Source organism: Aethalodelphis obliquidens, unplaced genomic scaffold (genome assembly GCF_003676395.1).
Source record: "Aethalodelphis obliquidens isolate GAN/ISIS:26980383/991018 unplaced genomic scaffold, ASM367639v1 scaffold92, whole genome shotgun sequence".
NCBI lineage: Eukaryota > Metazoa > Chordata > Mammalia > Artiodactyla > Delphinidae > Aethalodelphis > Aethalodelphis obliquidens.
In genome coordinates, this window is record NW_020838036.1 from 4,629,992 (window position 1) to 4,641,880 (window position 11,889).

At 33.3% G+C, this 11,889-nt stretch overlaps 1 long non-coding RNA gene across 1 annotated transcript; it reads left to right on the forward strand.

The window, feature by feature from the left end:
• The first annotated feature begins 3,837 nt into the window (after window positions 1-3,837).
• On the forward strand, window positions 3,838-11,413 carry LOC113614222 (uncharacterized). The gene is made up of 3 exons (XR_003430524.1): window positions 3,838-3,889; window positions 5,415-5,421; window positions 11,372-11,413. It is a non-coding gene; the product is annotated as an uncharacterized LOC113614222 (long non-coding RNA).
• Window positions 11,414-11,889: the final 476 nt, after the last annotated feature.

The following is an 11,889-nucleotide window of genomic DNA, read 5'->3' on the forward strand; positions in this document are numbered from 1 at the left end:
TTCATGTCTAATATTAGAGGGAAAGATTTCAAACTTTCAGCACTGAGTATGATGTTAGCTGTGGTCTTGTCATATATGGCCCTTATTGTGTTGAGATACATTTCTCAATATCAAATCAGTTGAGAGTTTTTATCATGAAGGATGTTATATTTTGTCACATGCTTTTTCTACATCTATTGAGATGATCATATACTTTTTATCCTTCAGTCTATTAATTTATTGTGTCATATTTATTGATTCGCATATGTTGAACCAACCTTGTATCCGAGGGATAAATCTCAGTTGATCAATATGTATGATCCTTTCAATGTGTTGTTTGATTAAGTTTGCTAGTTCTCTGTTAAAATTTCTTCATCTATATTTATCATGGATTTTGGCTTGCATTTTTCTTTTCCTATAATGTCTGGTATCAGTGTAATGTTGGCCTCATAGAATGAGTTTGGAAATGTTCCCTCCTCTTCAATTTTTTCAGGGGATTAGAAAAGAAGTGGCATTATCTTAATGTTTATTGAATTCACCAGGGAATCTCTCTTGTCCTGGGCTTTCCTATGTTGCGAGAGTTTTGATTATTGATTCAACCTCCTTACTCGTTATTGGTCTGTTTAGATGTTCTATTTCTTCCTGATTCACTGTTGGTATGTAGTATATTTGTTGGCATTTATCCACTTCTTCTAGGTTATCTCATTTGATGGCCTATAATTGTTCATAGTAATCTTTTATGAGCCTATGTATTTCTGTAGTATCAGATGTAATATAACCTCTTTTATTTCTGATTTGTTTTATTGAGACCTCTCTTTTTGTCTTAGTCTAGTTAAATATTTGTCCATTTTATCTTTTTTTGTTATGTCTATTTCATTCATTTCTGCTCCATTTGTTATTTCTTTCCTTATGCTTACTTAGGTATTGAATTGTTCTTCTTCTAGATTCTTGAAAGTTACGTTGTTTATTTTGATATCTTTCTTTTTTTTATGTAAGCATTTATGGCTAAAATATTTCCTCTTAAAACTGCTTTCGCTGCATCCCATAAATTTTAGTACGTTGTGTTTTCATTTTCATTCATTTCAATATATTTTGTAATTCCCCTTTAGATTTTCTTTGAGTCAATATTTTTTTCAGGGTTTTGTTGTTCAATTTTGTGAATTTTCCAGTTTTCCTCCTTTTATTTCTAGTTTTACATCATAGTGGTTGAAAATGTACTAGATATAATTTTAATCTTCTTATTTGCTAAGACTTGTTTTGTGATATATCATATGGTTTATCCTGGAGAATGTCCATGTGCTCTTGAAAGAATGTATATGCTGCTGCTGCTGTTGGATGGAATGTTCTATACATTTCTTTTAAGTTTCTTTGGTCTAAGCATAGTTCAAGCCCAAAGTTTCTTTATTGATTTTCTACCTGGATAATCTCTCCTCTGTTGAAAGTGTGTATTGAACCCTACTGCTATTATTGTATCATCATCTATTTCTCCCTACAGTTCTGTAAGTATTTGCTTAATACAATTAGCTTTTACAATATTGGGTACATATACATCTATGCTTGTTATACTCTCTCGATTAATTGATCCCTTGGTCATTGTATAAGAAACTTCTTTGTCTCCTTTTACAGTTTTTGATTTAAAGTTTATTTTTTCATATAAGTATAGCTACTTATGGTCTCTTGGCTTCCATTTTTTGGAATATTTTTTTCGTCCCTTCACTTTGGAGCTATGTTTGTCTTCGAAAGTGAAGTGAATCTATTGTAAATAGCATATTGTTGGTCTTGTTTTTGATCCAACCTGCCACACTATGCCTTTTGATTGGAGAAATTAAGCCATCTACACAAAATGTAATTACTGACAGGTAAAACTTACTGATGCTCTTATTAATTGTTTTCTTCCAGTTTTGTTTCCCTTGTTCCTTGTTCATTTCTCCCTCTCTTGCTCTCTTCCATTGGGAATGGTGATTTTCCATAGTGTTACACTTTCATTGCCTTCTCTTTATCTTTTGTGAATCTACTGTAGGTTTTTGCTTTATAGGTACCACAAGTTACATACATAACATATCTTACAGATATTATACCTATTTTATACTAGCAATTTAACTTTGATCATGTCCAAAATTCTACCTTTTTACATCTCCTTTATGTTTTTGATTTTTCAATTTACCTCATTTTAGATTGTGTATTCATTAACAAATTATTTAATCTATATTTTAATATTCTATCCTTTAACATTTATACTAGAGTTCAATGATTAATAAACCACCATATTACAAAACAGAATATTTTGAGTTTTATTATATACTTACCTTTACCAGTGTGATGTATATTTTTATGTTACTAGTTAGCATCCTTTCAACAACAACTTGCAAGTTAAGTCTAGTAGTGATTAACTCCCTTAGCTTTTGTTTGTCTGAGAAAGTCTTTACCTTTCCTTCAATTCTGAAAAAAATACTTTGACAGAGTATCCTTTGTTGGCAGGGTTTTTTTTTTTTCCCTCACTTTCAGCACTTTGAATATATCATCACATTTTTTCCTAACCTGTAGATTTCTCCTGAGAAATCTGCTGATAGCCTTGTGCAAATTTCCTCATTAGTTACAAGCTTCTTCCCTCTTTGTTTTCTTTGGTTTTGATCGTTTTCTTTCTTATGTGTCTTGTAGAAGATATCTTTAAGTGAGTTTATTTGTTGAACCATAAGCTTCATGAACTTGGATATCAAAATTCCTCGCCAAATTTCGGAAGGTCTCAACCATTATTTGTTTAAATAAGTTTTCTGCAACCTTCTCCCTTTTTCTTCTGGGACTCAAATAATTTGAAAATTGTTTCTTTTCATTGATTCCCATAGAATATCTAGCCTTTTTCACCTTTTTTTATACTTTAGCTTTTTGTTGTTGTTGAAATATAATGGACATACAACACTGTATTAGTTTTAGGTGTAAGACATAAAGATTTGTATGCAAAATTATTACAACAATAAATTTAGTTAACATCCATCACCATACATATTTACAACATATTTTCTGTAATGAGAACTTTTAAGAATTACTCTCAGCAATTTTCAATATACAATACAACACTGTTAACTATAGTCACCATGCTGTATATTACATCACCAGGAGTCATTTATTTTATAACTGGAAGTTTGTTCATTTTGACCATCTTCACTTATTTTACCCACTCCCAATAACTTGCTGTTGGCAACTACCAATCATCCCTCTGTATCTATTAGTTTTCTTAGATTCCAGATATAATAAGATCATATAGGATTTCTCTTTCCCTGTCTAACATAATTAGCTTACCATAGTGCCCTAATGTTACATCATTGTGGATATAAATGGTAGGATTTCCTTTTTCATGGCTGAATAATATTCTTTTGTATATTTCACCACATTTTCCTTAATCTATGCATCTTCCAATGGACACTGAGATATTTACATGTCTTGGTTATTTTAAATAATGCTGCAATGAATAGGGAGATGCACATTTTTTGTAAGATGGTGATTTAGTTTCTTTTAGGTAAATATTCCAAGGTGGAATTGCAATTTTGTGAGGAATCTCCATACTGTTTTCTAAAATGGCCAGACCAATTTACATTCCATCAATAGTGCATAAGTATTCCCTTTTCTCCACATCTTTGCACTTGTTGTTTCCTGTCTTTTTGATAGTAGGCATTCTAACAGGTGTAAGGTGATAGCTCATGGTTCTGATTTGCATTTCCCTGATGATGAGTGATGTTGAGTACTTTTTCATATACCTTTTGGCTATCTGTATGTCTTCACTGAAAAAAAATGTCGATTTGATACTCTGCTTATTGTTTAATTGGATTTTCTCCTATTGACTTGTATGAGTTATATCTAAACTTTGGGTATTAACTCCTTCTAAGATATATGGTTTGCAAATATTTTCTCCTATGTAGTAGGTTATCTTTTCATTTTTTTTGGTTGTTTTCTTTGCAAAGACATTTTAGTTTGATGTAGTTCCAGTTGTTTATTTTTGCTTTTGTTACCTTTGCTTTTGGTGTCAAATCCAAACAATCATTGCCAAGACTGATGTTAAGGAGCTCCTCCTCTACATTTTCTTTTAGGAGTTTTATGGTTTCAGGTCTTAAGTTCAAGTTTTTAAAATCCACTTTGAGTTGATTTTTGTGTATGGTGTAATATATTAGTCCAGTTTCATTCTTTTGCATGTGGCTGTCCAGTATTAACAATACTATTTATTGAAGAGACTATCCTTTCACCATTTTATATTATTGGCTTCTTTTTCATAAATTAATGCTACAAATTAATTGAGCATATGTGCATGGGTTTATTTCTGGGCTCTCTATTCTGTTCCATTTATCTCTGTGTCTGTTTTTACATCAATAACATAGGGTATTGATTATTATAGTTTTGTAAGATAGTTTGAAATCAGGAACTGTGAAGCCTCCAACTCTATTTCTCTTTCCTAAGATTGCTTTGGCTACATGGGGCTTTTTGTGGTTTCATGCAAATTTTAGGATTATTTGTTTTATTTCTGCAAAACATGTCATTATACTTTTGATAGGCAATGTATTGAATCTGTATATTGCTTTGTGTTGTATTGATATTTTAACAGTATTAATTCTTCGAATTCAGGAGCACAGAATACTTTTCCATTAATTTTGTGTCTTTTTCAATTCATATTATCATTGTCTTATAGTTTTCAGTGTACAGACTTCTTAACTTCTTGGCTAAATTTATTCCTGTGTATTTTATTCTTTTTGATGTAGTTGTGAATTTGCAAATTGCTTTGTATACTGAAAGTTTACTGAATTCATTTATTTACTCTAACAGTTTTTTGGTGGCGTCTTTAGCGTATATACATATATATATATATGTATATATATATATATATATATGTAAATAAAATTCTACTTTTTTCTTTGAATCACTTTTTTCTTGCTTAATTGCTCTTGCTAGGACTTCCAGTACTATTTTGTATAAAAGTGGCAAAAGTGGTCATCTTTGTCTTATTCCTGATCTTAGAGGAAAAGCTTTCAACTTTTTACCATTGAGAATGTTGTTAGCTGTGGGGTTGTTGTATATGGTCTTTATTATGTTGAAGTACATTTCCTCTATACACACTTTGTTGAGAATTTTCATCAAGAATGTATACCACATTTTATCAAATGCTTTTCTGCATCTTTTGAGATTATCATGTGATTTTTATCCTTTATTTTGTTAAAGTGGTGTATCACGTTGATTGATTTGCAAATGTTTAGCCATCTTTGAATCCATGGACCAAATCCCATTTGATCACGGAGTTTAATATTTTAATGTATTGTTGAATTCAGTTTGCTAATATGTTGTTGAGGATTTTTGCATCTATGTTTCTCAGCGTCGTTGGGCTGTAATTTTATTATATTGTAGTGTCCCTGTCTGATTTTGTTTTCAGGCTAACACTGACCTCATAAAATGAGTTTGTATGTGTTTCCTTCTCCTATTTTTTGAAAGAGTCTGAAAAGGATTGGTAGTAATTCTTTACTTGTTCAGTAGAATTTACCAATGAAGTCATATAGTCCTGGACTTTTCTTTATTGGGTCATTACTTTTTCTTTGTTTTCCTCTGACTTGATAATTTTAAAGTTACTTTTTCTGGCATACAGGGTTTTTTTCTACTTGATCCCTTCTGATGTTTATGCTCTCTATTGCATTTTTATTTTATTAATTGCAATATTCAGCTCTAGTATTTCTATTTTGTTCTTTTTTATGATTTCTATCTGTTTGTTAAACTTCTCATTGTGTCCTTGCATTATTTTCCCAATTGCTAAATTGTCTTTCTGTACCTTTTTGTAGCTCATTGAACTTCGTTTAAACAGCTATTTTGAATTATTTATTTGGTAAATCAAAAATTCTCATGACTTTGAGATTGGTACTAGGAGATTATTGGGATCCTTTGATGGTGTCATGTTTCTTTAGTTTTCTGTATTCCTTGATGTTTTGTGTTGCTGTCTTCCCATTTGAAATAGCATTCACCTCCTCCAGTTATTACTAACTGCGTTCCAGAGAGAAATATTTTCCATCAGCTGTATTAGAGATCTTAGATTTTCTCAGGCCTTCTATGGTATTGTACATCTGATCCATGTTTCTTGCTCTGTCTTGTGGCAGAATTCTTAAACTTGTATGTCTTCTCTCAGTCTTACAGTGCAACAGAACAAGTGCTGACAGCCTTTCCCTTTTTTCCCAAATGTGGCACTAAAGTACAAGTTTGTTGTCTGTCCCTGGCCTGCAGATTTATGTTAGTTTTCTGTGTATGCTCATTACCCACCTGCCAAAACTTGCTCTTAATGCCACCATTAGGTACATTTATAGGGATTTGGCCAAAGAAGAGAGGGATATGTGGATGAGCCATGCAGAACCTTTGGGGTGCCCATAAGCCAGTTGGGTGTATCCATTGTCGAGACATCCACAGTGGCTTATTGACAAGGTTCTTGATGGAGTCTGCAAGGCAGGTAGTAGTATCCAAGTCCCTTTAATGACCTCCAGGTATCCAATATACCACTCTTCCAGCTTCTTCCCTCCCAGCCATGCAACTTATAATTCAGTAATCCTCTCAAATGCCTTCAAACTTGTATTTTTTCTCCAATGGTGTGTTGGAAATTCTCTGCTGGAAACCTGTATTTCCACAAAAACTCTCTCATCCATGGGTGATTTTCTGAGGCAGTGCTCTCCAGGGACTCTTGGATCACTACTAAGAGGGGCTGTAGCTGGTTCATTAGCAACTGCAGAGTCCACAGATGAGACCAAGGTCTGTATGACTATTGCCTGATGCATGGGTGAGTAAGACTCTTCCTGGGTTTCCTGGCAAATAGGTCTGGATACCACAGCTCTTACAAAGGTGATTTTATCTGTGAATGGAAGACAAATTGTTGTTTTTTGAGGTGGGTTACAAATGAGGAACATCTTATTCAGCCATGTTGCTAACATCACACTTTGAGATCTACTATTTTCTGTGTGCCAGGCTCTGTATTGGGCACCAATGACAAAATTATCAGTCACTTTCATTTAGCCATGAATCTAAAAGTGGCATGAACTAATTTCTACATATATACCATTGTGGACTGAAGCATAAAGTAATTTTGTAAATCAAGTTTTTCTCTAGCACCATCTTAAACTTTCTCTTGTATTAATGAACACTGATGATAAGCATCATTCCCATCAGATTCCATCTGGGATATAATTTTATGTGGCTGGCACTGTCCATTAAACAATGTCTGATTTCTCCACATTCCTTAGAGAGAGAGGCATGACTTTATTATCACCTAAATAACTTATATTCTTCATTTTGTTTTTAAGTACTTTGGCTAGTTCTAGCTGTATGTACTGTGGTGTTCACTGCACTTCCATCTGAAACAAGAATTCCTCAAATAAATATGCTCCTTATTAGAAGTTATTTTCAAACCAAGAGACAAAAAGTTATTTACAAATTAAAATGTAGCTTACCATGATATACTGGATACCTCAGGTTTCTATACTGACCAAATTTATGAAACGTCTTTTCCACCTTTATGACTGAATCTTTGACTCCCCTCTGACATTGTAGATATGCTAGCTCCTTAATTTTAGGTATACATGTTCTAATTGGACAAATGTATTTCTTTTTAATTTTTAAGATTCTGTCATTATAAAAATATACAGAAGCCAATCATGAGTAAACGTTTTTTTATCTAACAGTTTCCCGGGCTGGAGTCCCTACATTCTATGTAGAAACAATAGGTTAAACTATACGGAAGAACAGGATTTCTCCAACTGATCCCTAACCTGTTTTAACAATTCCATCAACCAACAGTGACACTTACCTATTCTTCATAGGTTCAGTGACAGTGCAGAGTTTCAGGAGTGAGATAACAGAAAAAATGTTTTTCTGCACTCAGTATGGCTGGTGTGTTTATGAACCATTATGCCTTTTGGATTTTATTATGTCTGGGCGATTTTCCAAAATTTTATGAACATGGTGTTTCTGGACTTTCCTGGATTGAAGCATGATTAAGTATCTGGGTAATATCTTAGTCTACTCATGAAAACACTGACCAGATGGAGCTGGACTGTCTCCAATAGCATCAACAATTTTGCCAAAAATTTAGAATTATGAATTTTATGAAGTTCAAGTCAAGTGTTTGGTGTATGTAACATCCTCACAAGGGATTGGGATGGACCTCTGGAAAGTCAGATGAGTACTGGTTAGGACACACATCTAATTCTAAAATAAACTTTCAATAATCTTTCACATTCCAAAGATGATTATATTAGGTTACTACTCCCTTCTGTGGCCCCTGCTCTCTCTAACAAATCTTCTGGGGAAATAGTAGGCACTTCAATGAATACCTTAGTCCCAGGAAACTTTCAAGGAATTAAAACACAAGTTCATTTCTAGTCACCTCCTTGTATATATTGCCCCTAGAGATGTATGTTATATTCAAGTATTCTACTCTCTTCATCTTAAAAAATATAAATCTCTGGATTTCACACTCCCTCATCTATCTATCTATCATCTATCTATATATCTATCTCTATTTCTATCTCTATCTCTTTCTCTCTCTCTATGTTCTCCTTCAGAGCTAACTTTTTTAAAAGGGCAATCTATACATGGGCAAGGTTTGTGACATTTAGTAAATAAAAATACAGAACTTTCTGTATTTTGTCTGGCAACTCTAAAATTTCTCAAGGTATTATTTACACTATTCCCAGTCAGTTCTCAACTCCAATCAGTCACCCACCTACACCCTTTCATTGAAACCCGTATTGCCGATGATCTTTATGTTGAAAAGTTATATGGAAAAAAATCTAGTTTATTTGGTCTCTTATCATTGGACATTTGACCTCCCTCTTCTTAAAGCACTCTCTTTCCTTGGCTTATATGACATTAAACTTTTAACTTTATCCACTTTATCTCAAGCTCTTTACCTTTGCTATCTAGTCTTTTAAATATGGAGCTCCTCAGAGTTTCATTCTGGGTGCTCTTTTCTTTCTCTACTGGATTTCCTCTCAAAAGGAAATCTCATCCAGTCTTACAATTTTAACTGTTATCTATACACTGCTTACTTTTAAATTTGTACTTCCAGTTACCAACTTCCAGAATGTTATATTCAGCTACCTACTTAATATCTGCATTTAAATGTAACCCAGGCAAGTGAAACAGAATATTTTTCAAACTGAATATTCGACACTCACTTGTTCAACCTGTATCTCAATCAATATTTTCCATTTTAGTAAATATTACCTTCCCATTGCACACTTCAGAAAGTGGAAGTAGTCATTGACACCTCCTTCTATCATATATCCCATAGCCACTCAAACAACAAGCTCTGTAGATTATTCCTCCAACATATAATTCTAATAGATCACTCATTTTCATTCCCATTTCCACTATGCCACTCTCTTAAGGAAACCCTCCCTGTCCTCTAGTCATTCTACTAGTATAAGAACGCAGAAAACAATGTATCTATTCTTCATATTGTTTGCCACAATTACATTTTTCATGTTCAAGACTTTTAGATTTATAAATGTCTATCTCTTTCACTAGCTTGTATAATCCATGGGAGTCTCATTTTAGTCTGCTTAGCATAGTACCTGGTAAATAATAGGTGGTCAATAAATATTTGTTGAATTAATTATATAATTTAAAATAGCAACAAATGAGAATTTACCACATTCCAGGAATGATGCTAATGCTTTACATGGGATTTTCTCATTTAATGATCTCAATTAGCTTATAAGAAGTTTATTATTATTTCCATTTATATTGATGAGGAAATTCAGTCCCTGAGAGTCTAAAAATCTCACACAAATTTACACAAAGTGAAAGAGGCAGAGATTCAATTTAAAACTGTTTCTTATTTTTTTGTTTGACTATTTAGTTTAATTTATTTTACTTTTTCCAGCTTTATGAGGTATAATTTACAAATAAAAGTTGTATAAATTTAAGGTATGCAACATGATGGGTTTTTTTTTCTTCCAGTTTTATTGAGATCTATTTCGCATACAGCACTGTATATGTTTAAGGTGTACAGCATAATGATTTCACTAACATACATCATGAAATGAGTATCACAATAAGTTTAGTGAACATCCATCATCTCATATAGATACAAAATTAAAGAAGAATTGTTTTGTGATGAGGATTCTTAGGATTTACTCTCTTAAAAATTTTCATATATAACATACAGCAGTGTTAATTATATTTATCATGTTGTACATCATATACCTAGTACTTATTTATCTTATAACTGGAAGATTGTATTTTTGACTGCCTTCATCCAATTTCCCTTCCTCAGACCCCCCGCCTCTGGTAACCACATATCTGTTCTCTTTTTCTATGAGTTTGTTTGCTTGTTTTTGAAATATAATTGACCTGCAACACTATGTTAGTTGCTGTTACACAAAATAATGATTTGGTATTCCTATAAATTTCAAAATGATAACCAGGATAAGTCTAGGTAGGATATGTCACCATTCAAAGATATTACATAGTTATTGACTATATTCCCCACACGGTACATTTCACACTCATGACTTATTTATTTTGCAGTTGGAAGTTTGTACCTCTTGTATCCCTCAACTGTTCCTTTTCTCTCCCCACCCCACTCCCTTCTGGCAACCACCTGTTTGTTCTCTATATCTATAACTCTGTTTCTGTTTGATTATGTTTGTTCATCTGTTTTATGTTTTAGATTCTACATATAAGTGAAATTATACAGTACTTATCTTTATCCGTCTGACATATTTCATTTAGCATAATAACCTCTAGGTTCATCCATGTTGTAGCAAATGGTAAGATTTCATTATTTTTATGGCTGAGCAATATCCCATTGTACATATATGCCACATCTTCTTTATCCATTCCTCTATTGATGGGCATATGAGTTGCTTCTATATCTTGGCTATTGTAAATAATGCAGCAGTGAATAGGGGTGCATCTAACTGTCTAATTAGTGTTTTTGTTTTCTTTGTTTAAATATACAGGAGAGAAGTTTCTGGATCATATAGTAGTTCTATTTTTAATTTTTTGAGGAATCTCCATACTGTTTTCCACAGTAGCTGCACCAATTTACATTCCTACCAACAGTGCATGAGGGTTCCCTTTTCTCCACATCCTTACCAACACTTGTTATTTGTTGTATTATTGATAATAGCTATTCTGACAGGTTTTAGGTGATACCTCATTGTGGGTTGATTTACATTTCCTTGATGATGAAGTGATGTTGAGCATCTTTTCATGTCCTTGTTGACCATCTGTATGTCTTCTTTGGAAAAATGTCTATTCAGATCCTCTGCCCATTGTTAAATCAGGTTTTTTTAAATGTTGAGTTGTATGAATTCTTCATATATTTTGCATATTAACCCTTTATTATTTGCAAATATCTTCTACCATTTAGCAGGTAGCCTTTTCTTTGTTCATATTTTCCTTTGCTGTGCAAAAGAATTTTAGTTTGATGTAGTTCTATTTGTATATTTTTACTTTTGTTTCCTTTGCCTGCAGAGACATATCCAAAATATTAAGACAACTGATGTGAAAGATTGTACTGCTTATGGTTTCTTCTAGAAGTTTTCTAGTTTTAGGCCTTACATTTAAATTTTTAATCCATTTTTGAATTTATTTTTGTGCATCAGGTGAGAGAGTGATCCAGTATTTTTTTTGGGGGGGGGTACACAGGACTCCCACTGTTGTGGCCTCTCCTGTTGCGGAGCACAGGCTCCGGACACGCAGGTTCAGTGGCCGTGGCTCACAGGCCCAGCTGCTCTGCAGCATGTGGGATCTTCCCAGACCAGGGCACGAACCCATGTCCCCTGCAACAGTGGGCAGACTGTCAACCACTCGGCCACCAGGGGAGCCCCCTGGTCCAGTTTGATTATTTTGCATTTAGTTGTCCAGTGTTTCCAACACAGTTTATTAAAG